At 57.1% G+C, this 17,015-nt stretch overlaps 1 long non-coding RNA gene across 1 annotated transcript; it reads right to left on the bottom strand.

Annotated features, from left to right (window-relative positions):
• LOC308525125 lies at nt 1–10,467 on the bottom strand. Its single transcript, XR_013996450.1, has 5 exons — nt 9,845–10,467; nt 9,207–9,363; nt 8,902–9,071; nt 4,236–4,445; nt 1–824 (listed from the first exon to the last, which is right to left on the bottom strand). It is a non-coding gene; the product is annotated as an uncharacterized lncRNA (long non-coding RNA).
• Nucleotides 10,468–17,015: the final 6,548 nt, after the last annotated feature.

The raw sequence follows: 17,015 nt of genomic DNA on the forward strand, positions 1-17,015 counted from the left end.
ATGTTGAACTTTATCTTTTTATTTGATTGTCTTTATCTGTCTGCTAATATTAATGACTAGAGGCCCGGTGCACAAAATTCGTGCACGGGGGGGGGGGGTTGTCCCTCAGCCCGGCCTGCACCCTCTTGCAATCCAGGATCCCTCAGGGGATGTCCCACAGGGATCAGGCCTAAACTGGGAGTCGGACATCCCTCTCACAATCCAGGACCACTGGTTCCTAGCTGTTTGCCTGCCTGCCTGCCTGATCGCCCCTAACCCCTCTGCCTGATCGCCCCTAACTATTCACCTGCCTGCCTGATCGCCCCTAACCCCTCTGCCTGATCGCCCCTAACCACTCTGCCTGATCGCCCTTAACTGTTCACCTGCCTGCCTGATTGCCTCTAACCACCCTGCCTCTGCCCGCTGCCGCTGTGGCTTCATCCGGAAGGATGTCCGGAATGATGTCCAGAAGGTCATTCAGCTGTCTGGTCTAATTAACATATTATACTTTTTTTATTATAGGTTATTATTATACTTGTCCTTTAGGCTCTTCGCAAACCTTGTGTGTATAGCCCAACTGTTGTAATTGCTGAAGGTGCATAAGATAACTTTTCTATTACCAATAATATTCTTACGGTTTTTCTTTTGAAATTTTGAAGAAATGCTGTTGCAAAAAGTTAGTGGACCCCGGCCGGCATGGCTGAGTGGTTGAGCGTCGACCTGTGAACCAGGAGGTCACGGTTCGATTCCCGGTCAGGGCACAGGCCTGGGTTGTGGGCTCCATCCCCAGTGTGGGGCGTGCAGGAGGCAGCCAATCCATGATTCTCTCATCATTCCCTTCCTCTCTGAAATCAATAAAAAATATATATTTTAAAAGAAGTTAGTAGAAAAGAAAGATTAAGAAAGGACTTTTATACGTAAACACCGAAACCTAATTAACCAAAGGTGCTTATTCCCTACCAGTGGTCGGCAAACTGCGGCTCGCAAGCCACGTGCGGCTCTTTGGCCCCTGGAGTGTGGCTCTTCCTAAGCCTTAGGAGGACCCAAATTAAGCTAATAACAATGTACCTACCTATATAGTTTAATTTTTAAAAATTTGGCTCTCATAAGAAATTTCAAGAAACAGAGAAACCAAGATGGCAGCATAGGTAAACACCGAAATTGCTGCCTCCTACAACAACTTCACAAATACAACAAAAAGACAAAACGGACATCATCTAGAACTACAGGAAGGCTGGCTGAGTGGAAATTCTACAACTAAAAGGAAAGAGAAAAGCACTCTGAGACTCAGAGGAGCTGCGGAAGTAAAGTGCAAAGGTATGGAGGCTCGAGCTCACGCGGAAAGCGGCTGGTACCTGAGGACGCGGCTGTCTTTTTGAATTGGGAGGGACTCACAAGCTCCTGACTGCTCTGAACTCTGGTTCCAGGAAGTCTCTGGGGACCCAGGACTCATATGGGGAGAAACTGGACTGTCTGGCAGTGGGAGGAACTCGGAACTCCAGGGCGGCCTTCCCTCAGAGGTGCTTGCAGCAATTAAATTACCGGGACACTGAGACGCGCGGCCCCTTAGGGCAGGGCTGAGGATCTGCCATAGCTGCTTGCTCTGCCCTGTTGATTCCTTGAGACCCCGCCCCACCCAGGCTGCGGCAGAGGCTTTTGCATATGAATGCCCTGGCCATTTGCAACCTGAAAATTACCTAACAAATTACAGCTGGGCCAGACAGACCCAGAACATCCAAGAGAAGGCCCAAGGCCCCACAGCAGCTTGCATTGCTTCACAGCTGGGCCTCATCTGGGCACTTCCAAACTCCAAACAAAGAAGAGGAATCTGCAGATCTTTTCGTAGCTCCTGCTGGGTAGCCTCAGGCAGATGCTAGATTAGCACCTCCTTAGACCCAAGAGCCAGTGTACCCAGTGGTCAGAGTGGGACCATCCAGATTGCAGCTCCTCGGATCCATAAAGGACACACTCAGGGCGCAGACTCAGTGAGCACCAAAGCCCCACTGAAGCAAGTCTTGCCCCAGAAGGGTGTCTCCAGCACAGAAGTTCTCCCACTGCAGACACAGCTGATTCTCACAGCCAATTGGCCTGGAGGTCAATCCCTCCCAGTGATCCTACAACAATCAAGGCATAACTACAACAAGACTGCGCACAAAGCCCACAAGGGGGTGCACCAAGAGTGTCCTCCTCAGGTAACTGGGGAGGCTGAGCCACTGGGCCCTACAGGACACCTGGCACAGAAAGCCACTCTATCGACACAGGGAAGCATAAAAAAATGCAGACAAAGAAACAGGTCACAAATGACAGAAATGGAGGAAAGCAAACGACTGGATATAGAGTTCAAAACCACGTTTATAAGGTTTTGCAAGAATTTTATGGAAACCTCCAATAAATTTAGTGAGACCCTGGAGGATATGAAAAAAGGCCAACTAGAAATTAAGCATACACTGACTGAAATAAAGAATAATTTACAGAGATCCAACAGCAGACAAGAGGATCCCAAGAATCAAGTCAAAGATTTGAAATACGAAGAAACAAAAAATACTCAACCGAAGAAGCAAAAAGAAAAAAGAATCCAAAAATATGAAGATAGTGTAAGGAGCCTCTGGGACAGCTTCAAGCGTACCAACATCAAAATTATAGGGGTGCCAGAAGAAGAGAGAGAACAAGATATTGAAAACCTATTTGAAGAAATAATGACAGAAAACTTCCCCCACCTGGTGAAAGAAATAGACTTACACATCCAGGAAGCGCAGAGAACCCCAAACAAAAGGAATCCAAAGAGGACCACACCAAGACACATCATAACTAAAATGCCAAGAGCAAAAGACAAAGAGAGAATCTTAAAAGCAGCAAGAGAAAGACAGTTAGTTACCTACAAGGGAGTACCCATACGACTGTCAGCTGATTTCTCAACAGAAACCATGCAGGCCAGAAGGGAGTGGCAAGAAATATTCAAAGTGATGAATAGCAAGAACCTACAACCAAGATTACTGTATCCAGCAAAGCTATCATTCAGAATTGAAGGTCAGATAAAGAGCTTCACAGATAAGAAAAAGCCAAAGGAGTTCATCACCACCAAACCAGCATTATATGAAATGCTGAAAGGTATCCTTTAAGAAGAGGAAGAAGAAAAAGGAATCTTACCATTTGCCACAGCATGGATGGAACTGGAGAGCATTATGCTAAGTGAAATAAGCCAGTCAGAGAAGGATAAATACCACATGATCTCACTCATTTGTGGAATATAATGAACAACATAAACTGATGAACAAGGACTGATCCAGAGACGGAGAGGCATTGACTGGACTGTCGGGCCTTGGAGGGAAGGTAGGGGAGGGTGGGGGTAAGGGAGGAAAGATCAACCAAAGGACTTATATGCAAGCATATAGGCCTAAAAATGGACACGGACAACGGGGGGTGAGGCCATGAGGGGGGGAAGGGTAGGGAGTAACGTGGGGATAAGGACACATATGTAATATCTTAATCAATAAAAAATATATTAAAAAAAAAGAAATTTCAATCGTTGTACTGTTGATATTTGGCTCTGTTGACTAATGAGTTTGCCGACCACTGCCCTAACCCAACAGACTACTCACTATATGAACTCCCATCGACGCGGCAATGGCTCTGCACCCACAGCCTTCCCTGCTGAGGCACAGAGTTCACTAACGGGACGCGTACTGCCCTCCCGGCCTCCGGAGGCTTACACAACAGTTATAATTCACAGCATTATGTTGTTACGGCTTCCAATTGCACAACCAGCGGGAATCGAATTAACAGCATCATCACAGCGTTTCTAGCGGAACTGAAACCCATCTTGGGGTCAGACCATAAAAAACTGGAAAGATGGACTAGTATGTTCTGCCCTCAAACCATAAGTGAACGCTATACTGGACGCAAAATATAGCACAGTGAGATGGAACAAAACCTGCATCGATAGCTTAGAGATTAAAAGTCATCCACACAGGTTCTTTTAATAAAGGCCCCTAAGTCGGGTTGGTGTGGCTCAGTGGTTGAGGTCAACCCATGAACCAAGAGGTCCCAGGTTTGATTCCCGGTCGGGCACAGGCCCGGGTTGTGGGCTCGGTCCCCAGTGTGGGGCGTGCAGGAGGCAGCTGATCAATGATTCTCTCTCATAGACGTTTCCATCTCTCTATCCCTCTCCTTTCCTCTCTCTCTAAAAAAAAACCCAATAAAAACATATTTAAAAATAAATAAATAAAGGCCAGAAGTCCTGACTGCCTCCCATTTACCTGCCTTTTGCAGAGAAAATCCAGCCTCGACTTGCAGCCAAAGTCAGTCTTGCCCGGTGGTCCACTCTTCAGCAGGACAGATGCTGACACTGAGCCGTCCTAGGAATGAGCCTTCCTGGCACCGTGGACTCCATTGTCCAACCAAAGGGTGGGTCATCAGTGCATCCTTTGGACTGATTGATTTGTGTTTTTTAAATATATTTTTACTGACTTCAGAGAGGGAGAGGGAAAGAGAGAGAGAGAGAGAAACATCAATGATTAGAGAGAATCATGGATCTACTGCCTCCTGAACACCCCACACTGGGGATCGAGCCCACAACCCCGGGCATGTGCCCGGGAATCGAACCTGGGATCCTTCACTCTATCCACTGAGCCACACCAGCGGGGGCCTTTGGGTTGATATATGACCAAAAGGAGGACGTGTGGACAAAAAGGGGCCGCCTGTTAACCCTGACAGGCTCAGGGAAGGCCTGCATGGCAGACTTATGAACTCAGAGCCCTAGAGTAGCCACAGAATTGTGACTGCATACTCAGAAGCTAGAAGAATTCCAGGACAAGTGGAATAGGGAAGCAGACGGGTAGTTAACCAGCAGTTTGCAGCCCCCCAGCGAACCCCATCTTCCCTAAACCAAGGACACTTAAGAGCAAATGGTTTACACGTCCCCCCAACCAGAGGGTGAATAGCTAAACCACCTACTCGGGCAGACAGGCAGCAGAAATCCAATGAAGTGCCACCTGCCAACCACAGCCACAGACAGGCAAACTAAGATAGTAAAGCTCATGGTGGTGCAACAGCATAAAACTGATGAATATTCTGGCCCTAGCCGGTGTGGCTCAGTGGATAGAGCCTCGGCCTGCGGACTGAAGGGTCCCAGGTTCGATTCCAGGTCAAGGGCATGTACCTGGGTTGCAGGCACATCCCCAGTAGGAGATGTGCAGGAGGCAGCTGATGGATGTTTCTCTCTCATCGATGTTTCTAACTCTCTATCCTTCTCCCTCCTCTCTGTAAAAAATTGATAAAATATATTTAAACAAAAAAAAACCCAACAAATTGATGAATATTCTCTTGATCCTCCCCTAAGACTTCCCCTAACGCCTGTCGGAGCAGCTGCAGGAGCAGCTCGGCCTGCGGGCTGATGGCCCCGGGTGGCGGTGCGTCCAGTATCCTCCCAAGCCCTCCCATCCGGCTGCGCCAGGGCAGGTCCTGCTCGAACCCTGCCCCCTGTGCTGACTGTGGGAACTTAGTCCGAGGTCCTCCTCTCTCCTCTGCTCGCTACTGACAGGTGTCAGGTCTGAGCCCCTCTGCCTGGGGCTGGACCTCCTGGGACGCCGGGTCTCAGACGGAGAAGCCACGAGAGGCTGTGGGTGTATAAGGATGAGTCCTTATTGCGGGAGCCAGTGGCCAGATCGCCCTCAGACAGAACAGGCCCCACAGCCAAGTCCATGCAGGCAGGCAGCGGGCACCGGCGGGTGAGCACACCTCTCCCCCATAAAGCAGCATCCGTCCCTGCACCCACAGCTTCAGCTGAGCAGCCGCACGCCGCCTCCTAGGCCAGTGGTCGGCAAACTCATGAGTCAACAGAGCCAAATGTCAACAGGACAACGATTGAAATTTCTTTTGAGAGCCAAATTTTTTCAACTTAAACTATATCGGTAGGTACATTGTTATTAACTTCATTAGGGTGCTCCTAAGCTGGCCTTTGCTAAAAACATCCTCAATCTGATGGAGGTACATTCTCTGAGGTCGACCCCTTCCACCTCTCCCATCCACACTCGTCTTGTAGACTTGTTTCGTCCATCTCCTTCCGTTCATCCTCTCTGTATGCCCAAACCATCTCAGCATGCCTTTCTCAATCCTCGACACTACATCTTTTTTCACTCCACAACGTTCCCTAAAATTAACTTAATAAACTTTACTTAAAGTTTTAAGTCAACTTCGCACTGTACGTGCGCGCCCGCACGTGGTATTTTGTGGAAGAGCCACACTGAAGGGGCCAAAGAGCCGACCACTGCCCTAGACTCACCGCCTCATGTCGTAGCTGCACCTGAGCTCCGGCCCAGCAGCTTCTCCATCTCTCCTGCCCAGCTGCTCTCTCCAGCAGACTTCTTCTCCCCCATCCCAGCTGCTCTCTCCAGCAGACTTCTTCTCCCCCGATCCCAGCTGCTCTCTCCAGCAGACATCTTCTCCCCCATCCCAGCTGCTCTCTCCAGCAGACATCTTCTCCCTCCATCCCAGCTGCTCTCTCTAGCAGACATCTTCTCCCTCCATCCCAGCTGCTCTCTCCAGCAGACATCTTCTCCCTCCATCCCAGCTGCTCCCTCCAGCAGACTTCTTCTCCCCCCATCCCAGCTGCTCTCTCCAGCAGACTTCTCCCTCCATCCCAGCTGCTCTCTCCAGCAGACATCTTCTCCCTCCATCCCAGCTGCTCCCTCCAGCAGACTTCTTCTCCCCCCATCCCAGCTGCTCTCTCCAGCAGACTTCTCCCTCCATCCCAGCTGCTCTCTCCAGCAGACATCTTCTCCCTCCATCCCAGCTGCTCCCTCCAGCAGACTTCTTCTCCCCCCATCCCAGCTGCTCTCTCCAGCAGACTTCTCCCTCCATCCCAGCTGCTCTCTCCAGCAGACATCTTCTCCCTCCATCCCAGCTGCTCCCTCCAGCAGACTTCTTCTCCCCCCATCCCAGCTGCTCTCTCCAGCAGACTTCTCCCTCCATCCCAGCTGCTCTCTCCAGCAGACTTCTCCCCCGATCCCAGCTGCTCTCTCCAGCAGACTTCTCCCTCCATCCCAGATGCTCTAACCAGCAGACTTCTTCTCCCTCCATCCCAGCTGCTCTCTCCAGCAGACTTCTTCTACCTCCATCCCAGCTGCTCTCTCCAGCAGACATCTTCTCCCTCCATCCCAGCTGCTCTCTCCAGCAGACGTCTTCTCCCTCCATCCCAGCTGCTCTCTCCAGCAGACTTCTTCTCCCTCATCCCAGCTGCTCTCTCCAGCAGACATCTTCTCCCTCCATCCCAGCTGCTCTCTCCAGCAGACTTCTTCTCCCTCCATCCCAGCTGCTCTCTCCAGCAGACTTCTTCTCCCTCCATCCCAGCTGCTCTCTCCAGCAGACTTCTTCTCCCTCCATCCCAGCTGCTCTCTCCAGCAGACTTCTTCTCCCTCCATCCCAGCTGCTCTCTCCAGCAGACTTCTTCTCCCTCCATCCCAGCTGCTCTCTCCAGCAGACTTCTTCTCACCCTCCATCCCAGCTGCGCTCTCTCTATACTCCATTAGATTTCTTCTCACTCCAGCCGACTCCAGCCAATGAGTGGGTCAGTACCTACTTTTACGCTATTTACAGAAAGAAGGCTTGGTGCCAACAGTGACATCAGTCACACTGGCCACTGAAGGGCGCAGTGTGCCGTGCGTCCTTGCACCGGCTCACGGTATCTTGGCCTGATAGGATTCCCAGGCTCAGAGTCCTTGAACATCCCGTTGAGGCACATGCCCAGCGCAGCCTGTGGCCATTCTGGTGTGTGGATAACAAGGCCCCTGTGCTCCCACCGGCCTTGACTATCCAAGGACCTGGCATGGTTCCCGCAATGCCCACCTTTATATATATATTTTTTTATTGATTTCAGAAAGCAAGGGAGAGGGAGAGAGAGAAAGAAACATCAATGATAAGAGAGAGTCATGGATCGGCTGCCTCCTGCACACCCCGTACTGGGGATTGAGCCTGCAACCTGGGCATGTGCCCTTGACCGGAATTGAACCCGGGACCCTTCAGTCCGCAGGCTGACACTCTATCCACTGAGCCAAATCAGCTAGGGCTAAACGCCCGTTCTCGAAACCCCTGAAAATGAAGGTCCTAGGATGGCCATTCCATCCCCCGGCTCCTTTCCCCACAGGCACGCATCTCCTAAACTTCAAGGGACCCCATGAGACCTGCTCCCAGGGGAGCAGCGGGCAGTGGCAGCTCTTCCCGGGCTCACCCCTGAGCCTGACTTCCCAGTGAGCCAGAGCGGCCCAGCCTGGGCTCACGGGTGGCTTCTTCTTCGTGCTTCCCTGTTCTGAGTGTGTTTCTGCTGCAGCCAGTAAGGCCTTGCTTGCTTCCTTCAAGAAGACAAGAACGGCCCTGGCCCATTTGGCTCAGTGGATAGCGCATTGGCCTGCGGACTGAAGGGTCCCAGGTTCGATTCTGGTCAAGAGCATGTACCTCGGTTGCATGCGGGAGGCAACCAATCGATGTGTGATGTTTCTCCATCTCTCCGTCTCTACCCTTCCCTTCCCTTCCTCGAAAAACCAACGGAAAAATATCCTCTGGTGAGGATTAACCCCTCCCCTCCAAAAAAATTAGCCTTTAAAAAAAAACAAAAAGCAGAAGATAAGAACCAAGGTCTCTTCCTCTCCCTGGTAACAGGACGGTCTGAAACCAGAACTTCTAAACTAAAAGCAGTTTATGGTGGGTGGTCATGCCCTAGGCCAGAAATCTTCCCGGACAAGGCGAATTTCCACCGTAACCAAGCCCGGCTGTGTCTGTTGTCTTCCTGCATCTGGATACCCTGCCTTTGGGATGTCACAGCAGCTTCCTTTTCTTGGACCCTCAGGGCACAACCCGAGCCCCAGTGCAGAACCACAGGTGTTCTGGCTGCTGTGGTCAGCTGTTGACGGCTCACTCCCTGGGACCCACCTGGGTATGGAAGAGCGTGCGGCCCGGGTCCGCGGCTCAGCTGGCTGCGTGTCCTCCGGGCACCGAAGGGCCGGGGTTGCGGGCTCCATCCTCGGAGCGGGCCTGCAGAAAGCGGCTGGTGGCTGTTTCGCTCTCACGTCAATGTTTCTCTCCTTCTCCCTTCCTCTCGTCTAAAATCAATAAAGACATATTTAAAAAAAAGAAATGTCTATCATTTCACCTTTTATCCAGTCCCAGAGGTTCCCCGCTTTGCTCTCTCCCGCCTCCCTGGTCCCTCCCCAGTGGGTTTCATGACACCCACTTACGCCTCCTCCTCTGAGCGCCATGCACAGAACGCGGGGAAAACCGCCGTCCTCTGGGGCATCGTCTCAATCTGTTGGGATTCTGCCTCCCCACATCGTCCACAGTTTGGCTCAAACGCATACAGATTCTCTGAGTGCTTCTCACGCTGACACGCGGTTACTTAATGAATGTATGCACGTACGTTTTTAAAGTAATTATAGATATCATGGCCCCCGACCCTAAATAAATAGCTCAGCCAGGTCAGCATTTAGCTCCTGAAACAGAATCTATCCTCCAACAAAACCGCAAGCCCACTTTCCATCCAGCTAAACCGAGTCCCTGAAGGCACCAAAACATAATCCATATTCCATTGTCCCCACATCCACGGTTATTGGTGGTTGGTTCACACTGAGGTGTAATCAAGGCCCCTGTTGGTCACTTTAGTCTTTTCTCATTTGTGGCCCTTTCCTTGCCCCCACCCCCGCCCCCGCCCCGACCCCCCGCCCCGGCCGTGAGCGCCTTCAGGAGCCCAGGCCCGGTTCCGGTGCTGAAGGTCCCTGGACGCCACGGCCACATGCGTGGTGCCATGCTGTGTGCCGTCTGTCTCCGTTTTTCCTGTGACTGGGGGTTGGCGCTACGGCTGGGTCAGGGGGGAGCTCACCCACATCGGGCACGTGGTGTCTGCGTGGCCCAGGCCGACGGGGCTGCTTGGCTGCTGGGTGACCACCGGTGCTTCCACTGGAGACTCGCAGCTCTTCTTTGCAACCAGCCACAGGCTGTGCTGTCCCCGGGGCCACCCCCCCGCCCCCCACTAGTAGAGCTGGCCTGGCCAACTCTGACAGCCAGATAAGGTCAGAGTGATGGGTATCACTCGGAGATTCCCTCTCCTCTCCCTCTCTGCGCTCTCACCCGCCGGCTCTGCTGGGAGCCCACAGGAAACGGCTCTGCGCAGAGGCCCTCAGGCCAGGAACCCAGGAGGCCTCCAGCCCACATGCGGGCCATCCTGGGAGGGACCCTGCGCCAGGGCTCAGCGCTGAGCGGGCTCGTGGCCAGCAGGAAGGAGAGGACTTGCTGCGGTTTTATTTATTTTTATTGTGTATATCGTTATTATTATTTAAACTAGAGGCCCGGTGCACGGGGGCTCGGCCTGGCCTGTGGGGATCAGTGGGTCTCCGCCACCGTAGCCCGGCCTTACCCGCCAGCACATGGGTATCCAGCCCCCTGTCCCACAGGCGGCCGGGGAGGAGCCCGAGCCTGGGCTGGGCCCCTCGCCGCTCCCGCTCATCCTGCCCCATTGCGCCTGCCACCGCCGCTGCTCGGGGCACAGGAGAGAGGCTTGCCCTGCCCAGCTGCACTCGCCAGCCGTGAGCCCGGTGTCAGGCGCCCGTCTGTCAGCTAAGCAGCGCTCCCGCTGTGGGAGGGCACTGACCACCAGGGGGCAGCTCCTGTGTTGAGCATCTGCCCCCTGGTGGTCAGTGCACGTCATAGCTACTGGCCAGTCGTCTGGTCATCCGGTTGTCTGGTCACCTAGGCTTTTATATAGAGAGAGGAAGGGAGAGGGAGAGAGAGAGAAGCATCCATGATGAGAGAGAATCACTGATCGGCTGCCTCCTGCACGCCCCCTACTTGGGATCAAGCCCACAACCCGGGCATGTGCCCTTGACAAAAATCGAACCCGGGACCCTTCAGGCCACAGGCCAATGCTCTATCCACTGAGCAACACCAGCCAGGGCGACTGGCTGCCGTTTCAAACCGCTAAGCTTTGGGCTGCTGGCTCCCTCCTGTCCCTCCGCCAGCCCTTCTTCAGGAGGTCGGCTTCCCACACCCTCGGGCCTACTTGCCAGCTTGCGGGATTCCTAATTTTATTTCTTCCTCGGTCCTGTTTGTCCACTTAGCATTTTCTATCCACGTTTCCCTTTCATTGGGGTTCTCCAACGTCATGGCCCAGAGCTTCTGTCTTTCTCACGCTGCTTTGAAATTCTTCTAGACTCACAGGAAGTTGCAAAGAAGCGTCCAGGGAGGTCAGGCCCCCCTCGCCCGGAAGCCCGAGGAGGAACCTGCTGTCTCAGCCGCCCCTCCTGGCCTCACAGAGACGGAGAACATCCCCCTCCCCAGAAGCGGGGCGAGCGGGGGTGGGGGTGGGGGGGAGAGCGGCAGCCCAGGGGTGCCCCAGCTGTGCGGGGGTCGGAGGATTTGATGAACAAACGGGCATTGTTGGCGCTACGCAGAGGGGTGCATGCAGCTCTCTCGAGGTTGGCGGGGCCAGGGGACCCCGTTCTGGTCCCCCAACATTTAAGGGCCCCAGACAAGTCCGCTCTGTTACCGCAGTTTGGAGGGATTTAGACGCAGAAAGGTAGCGATTACAATGAGACGGCGACCTGGGACTGCCCGGGGCAGAAATCGGCAGCCTAGCCAGGACACAGATGGACGAAAGGGCCAGGGTCCCTGTGCTCAACCCCCACTGGGGACCTCAGGCCTTTTCCACGCGAGTGGGTGCAGTGCCGGGGGTTGGGGGGCGGGGCGGGGGAGGCAGGCCCCAGGTCCTGCGCCCCTGCAGCCCTGCGGCACCAACACCTTCGGGAGCCCCACTCCCGCTAGGACCAGGCTGGGAGGACAGGAGACGTGGAGAGGGAGGATTCCGAGAGCGGAGATGCGGGCCAGGCCTCCGCCTGCTGGCATTACGGGGTGCACACCAGAGCTCCTCTCCCCCCACATGCCTGATGGGACCCGAGACAAGACTCAGGAAACACACACACACAAACAAAACCCACCTTTGACCTCCTCCTTGGCGGCCTGAGGCCTGAGATGCAGGGCCTGGGAGGAGCTGCCATCAGGGATCAAAGTCCTCCCTGGTCCCCGGTCAGAGCCGGCCCAGCAAACATTCGTTTAACGAACATTAACTCTTCCTCTCCCTGTGAACGGCCTTCTTGCTCTGAAATCCAAACCACAACCCAGCCACCTCCTCCTGAGCCCAGGAGCCCCCGTCCAGTGGACAACCCGTCCATCCGTCTGTCCGTCCACAACACACGTGGTCATTTCCTCTGTTGCAGTGCTGCCTGTCGCTTTGATTCCTAGTCCCACCGAGGCAGTTAGACGAGAAGAAGGAACATGGCACGTGTCTGGGGGGGCGGGAGGTGGGGGGGGTCCCCTGCCCAGCCCGAGGCACGGACTCTCCCTTGGAGCGGACGGGGCCGGGGAAGCGGCCTGAGCCTCTCGCTGTGGGGCAGGAGCGGGTGCCCATAGGGCCAGGTCTCTGTGGTGGCCCTGCCTGGGGCGCACACGGGGTGCTGGCCGAAACCTGTGCGCACCCCCCCAGCAGCCACCGTGGGGACTTTGGAGGAGAGAACCTGGTGGGGGGTGGGGGGAGGAGGGGGAGCTTGTTCGCAGACACTAACGGGAACTGCCCTGAGGAAGGACCCAGAACATTCCGGAACCTGCCCCACTGGCAGGCTCGTTTGGGGCCCTTGTATTAGGATGTTGGAGTCTTCCTTTCTTTTTCTTTTTTTAAAAAAAATATTTTTATTGATTTCAGAGTGGAAGGGAGAGAGAGAGATAGAAACATCAATGATGAGAGAATCACGGATGGGCTGCTTCTTGCACACACTCTACTGGGGATCCAGCCCGCAACCCGGCAGGCACCCTGACCAGAACCGAACCCGGCAGGCACCCTGACCAGAACCGAACCCGGCAGGCACCCTGACCAGAATATGAACCCGGCAGGCACCCTGACCAGAACTGAACCCGGCTGGCACCCTGACCAGAATATGAACCCGGCAGGCACCCTGACCAGAACTGAACCCGGCAGGAACCCTGACCAGAATATGAACCCGGCAGGCACCCTGACCACACTATGAACCCGGCAGGCACCCTGACCAGAATATGAACCCGGCAGGCACCCTGACCAGACTATGAACCCGGCAGGCACCCTGACCAGAACCGAACCCGGCAGGCACCCTGACCAGAACTGAACCCGGCAGGCACCCTGACCAGACTATGAACCCGGCAGGCACCCTGACCAGACTATGAACCCGGCAGGCACCCTGACCAGACTATGAACCCGGCAGGCACCCTGACCAGACTATGAACCCGGCAGGCACCCTGACCAGACTATGAACCCGGCAGGCACCCTGACCAGACTATGAACCCGGCAGGCACCCTGACCAGACTATGAACCCGGCAGGCACCCTGACCACACTATGAACCCGGCAGGCACCCTGACCAGAACCGAACCCGGCAGGCACCCTGACCACACTATGAACCCGGCAGGCACCCTGACCACACTATGAACCCAGCAGGCACCCTGACCAGAATATGAACCCGGCAGGCACCCTGACCACACTATGAACCCGGCAGGCACCCTGACCAGACTATGAACCCGGCAGGCACCCTGACCAGAACTGAACCCGGCTGGCACCCTGACCACACTATGAACCCGGCAGGCACCCTGACCAGACTATGAACCCGGCAGGCACCCTGACCAGAATATGAACCCGGCAGGCACCCTGACCACACTATGAACCCGGCAGGCACCCTGACCACACTATGAATCCGGCAGGCACCCTGACCAGACTATGAACCCGGCAGGCACCCTGACCAGAATATAAACCCGGCAGGCACCCTGACCAGAACCGAACCCGGCAGGCACCCTGACCAGACTATGAACCCGGCAGGCACCCTGACCAGACTATGAACCCGGCAGGCACCCTGACCAGAACTGAACCCGGCAGGCACCCTGACCAGAACTGAACCCGGCTGGCACCCTGACCAGACTATGAACCCGGCAGGCACCCTGACCACACTATGAACCCAGCAGGCACCCTGACCAGAATATGAACCCGGCAGGCACCCTGACCAGAACCGAACCCGGCAGGCACCCTGACCAGAATATGAACCCGGCAGGCACCCTGACCAGAACCGAACCCAGCAGGCACCCTGACCAGAACTGAACCCGGCAGGCACCCTGACCAGACTGAACCCGGCAGGCACCCTGACCAGAACCGAACCCGGCAGGCACCCTGACCAGACTATGAACCCGGCAGGCACCCTGACCAGACTGAACCCGGCAGGCACCCTGACCAGAACCGAACCCGGCAGGCACCCTGACCAGACTATGAACCCGGCAGGCACCCTGACCAGAATATGAACCCGGCAGGCACCCTGACCAGAACCGAACCCGGCAGGCACCCTGACCAGACTATGAACCCGGCAGGCACCCTGACCAGAATATGAACCCGGCAGGCACCCTGACCAGAACCGAACCCGGCAGGCACCCTGACCAGAACTGAACCCGGCAGGCACCCTGACCAGAACCGAACCCGGCAGGCACCCTGACCAGAACTGAACCCGGCAGGCACCCTGACCAGAACCGAACCCGGCAGGCACCCTGACCAGAACTGAACCCGGCAGGCACCCTGACCAGAACCGAACCCAGCAGGCGCCCTTCGGTCCGCAGGCGGAGGCTCCATCCACTGAGCCACGCCGCTGGGCGAATTCTTTTTTTCCTTAAAAGAGGGTAACGCTGCCTCCTGGGGGCACCTCCCCGCGGTGGCATTCTCTGTGCCAACAGCTCTGTCTCACTGTTTTGGGTGGTCTTTGTTTATTTCCACAGGAAACCGAGGCACAGGGCGGGGCTCAGCCAGTCCCCCCAGAATGGGCGCCCCAGGGGAGCGGTGAGTCAGCAGGCCCTGGAGCTGGGCTTGGCACAGAGGCACCGTCCCAGCGGCTCAGAAGAGGCAGCCCTGCTCCGTGTCCTCCCGCACACCCTCACGTCCAGGCCCCCCGTGTCCTCCCGCACACCCTCACATCCAGGCCCCCCTCCCCCGTGTCCTCTCGCACACCCTCACGTCCAGCCCCTCCACCCGTGTCCTCCCGCACACCCTCACATCCAGCCCCCCGTGTCCTCCCGCACACCCTCACGTCCAGCCCCCCCCCCGTGGCCTCCCGCACACCCTAACGTCCAGCCCCCCCGTGTCCTCTCGCAAACCCTCACGTGCAGCCCCGCCCCGTGTCCTCCCGCACACCCTAACGTACAGCCCCCGCGTGTCCTCTCGCACACCCTCACATCCAGCCCCCCGTGTCCTCCCGCACACCCTCACATCCAGGCCCCCCCCCCGTGTCCTCTCGCACACCCTCACATCCAGCCCCCCGTGTCCTCCCGCACACCCTCACGTCCAGCCCCGCCCCGTGTCCTCCCGCACACCCTAACGTCCAGCCCCCCGTGTCCTCCCGCACACCCTCACATCCAGCCCCCCGTGTCCTCCCGCACACCCTCACGTCCAGCCCCCCGTGTCCTCCCGCACACCCTCACATCCAGGCCCCCCCCCCGTGTCCTCTCGCACACCCTCACGTCCAGCCCCCCGTGTCCTCCCGCACACCCTCACGTCCAGCCCCGCCCCCGTGTCCTCCCGCACACCCTCACATCCAGCCCCCCGTGTCCTCCCGCACACCCTCACATCCAGCCCCACCCCCGTGTCCTCCCACACACCCTCACATCCAGCCCCCCGTGTCCTCCCGCACACCCTCACGTCCAGCCCCCCCCGTGTCCTCCCGCACACCCTCACATCCAGCCCCCCCCGTGTCCTCCCGCACACCCTCACGTCCAGCCCCGCCCCGTGTCCTCCCGCACACCCTCACGTCCAGCCCCCCGTGTCCTCCCGCACACCCTCACATCCAGCCCCCCGTGTCCTCCCGCACACCCTCACGTCCAGCCCCCCGTGTCCTCCCGCACACCCTCACATCCAGGCCCCCACCCCCGTGTCCTCCCGCACACCCTCACATCCAGCCCCCCCCCCGTGTCCTCCCGCACACCCTCACGTCCAGCCCCCCCCGTGTCCTCCCGCACACCCTCACATCCAGCCCCCCGTGTCCTCCCGCACACCCTCACGTCCAGCCCCCCGTGTCCTCCCGCACACCCTCACGTCCAGCCCCCCGTGAAATCCCGCACACCCTCACGTCCAGCCGCCCCCCGTGTCCTCTCGCACACCCTCACGTCCAGCCCCCCGTGTCCTCCCGCACACCCTCACATCCAGCCGCACCCCGTGTCCTCCCGCACACCCTCACGTCCAGCCCCCCGTGTCCTCCCGCACACCCTCACATCCAGCCGCCCCCCGTGTCCTCCCGCACACCCTCACGTCCAGCCCCCCGTGTCCTCCCGCACACCCTCACGTCCAGCCCCCCGTGTCCTCTCGCACACCCTCACGTCCAGCCCCCCGTGTCCTCCCGCACACCCTCACGTCCAGCCCCGCCCCGTGTCCTCCCGCACACCCTCGCGTCCGGGGCACCACTGCAAGTGGGAAACCGAGGAACCAGCCTGAAGACACACGGAAGGAAGACGTGGCGCCAAACCCCGCGGGGCAGCTGGCCCCATCTTCCTCACACCCTCCGCCCCGCCTGTCCTGGGGGTGGGCAGAGGGGGCACAGGGAGGGGTGCCCCACCCCAGGCATGGCCCAGGCAAGCCACACCTTCCCCTCACCCCCCGCCCCCCGTTCTCTAACGCAGCCCGGCTGGGCACTTGTCCTCAGTGAGTCTGGGGGCTCAGCTCCACCCACAGGGGAGCCTTACTCAGGACCCGCCCCTGGTGCCCGCCTGCCCTCGTCACACGGGCACACGCCATTGCTGCCGGCGATGCTTGGTGGCGTGTGTCAACGTGACTGGCCATGGGGTTCCCAGACGGAACAGTGTTTCTGGGGGTGACCGCAGGAGAGGTTAGCATTTGAGTGGGGGACCCGTGAAGCAGGTGGCCTCCAGTGGGAGATGGGGGCTCGGCCTGAGCGGAGCCAAAGGCGGAGGAGGGAGGAATTCCCGTTCCCTGCCTCAGCCCTGGGGCGGGACC

Source organism: Myotis nattereri, assembly GCF_964212035.1.
Source record: "Myotis nattereri genome assembly, chromosome: 9".
Taxonomy (NCBI): Eukaryota; Metazoa; Chordata; class Mammalia; order Chiroptera; family Vespertilionidae; genus Myotis; species Myotis nattereri.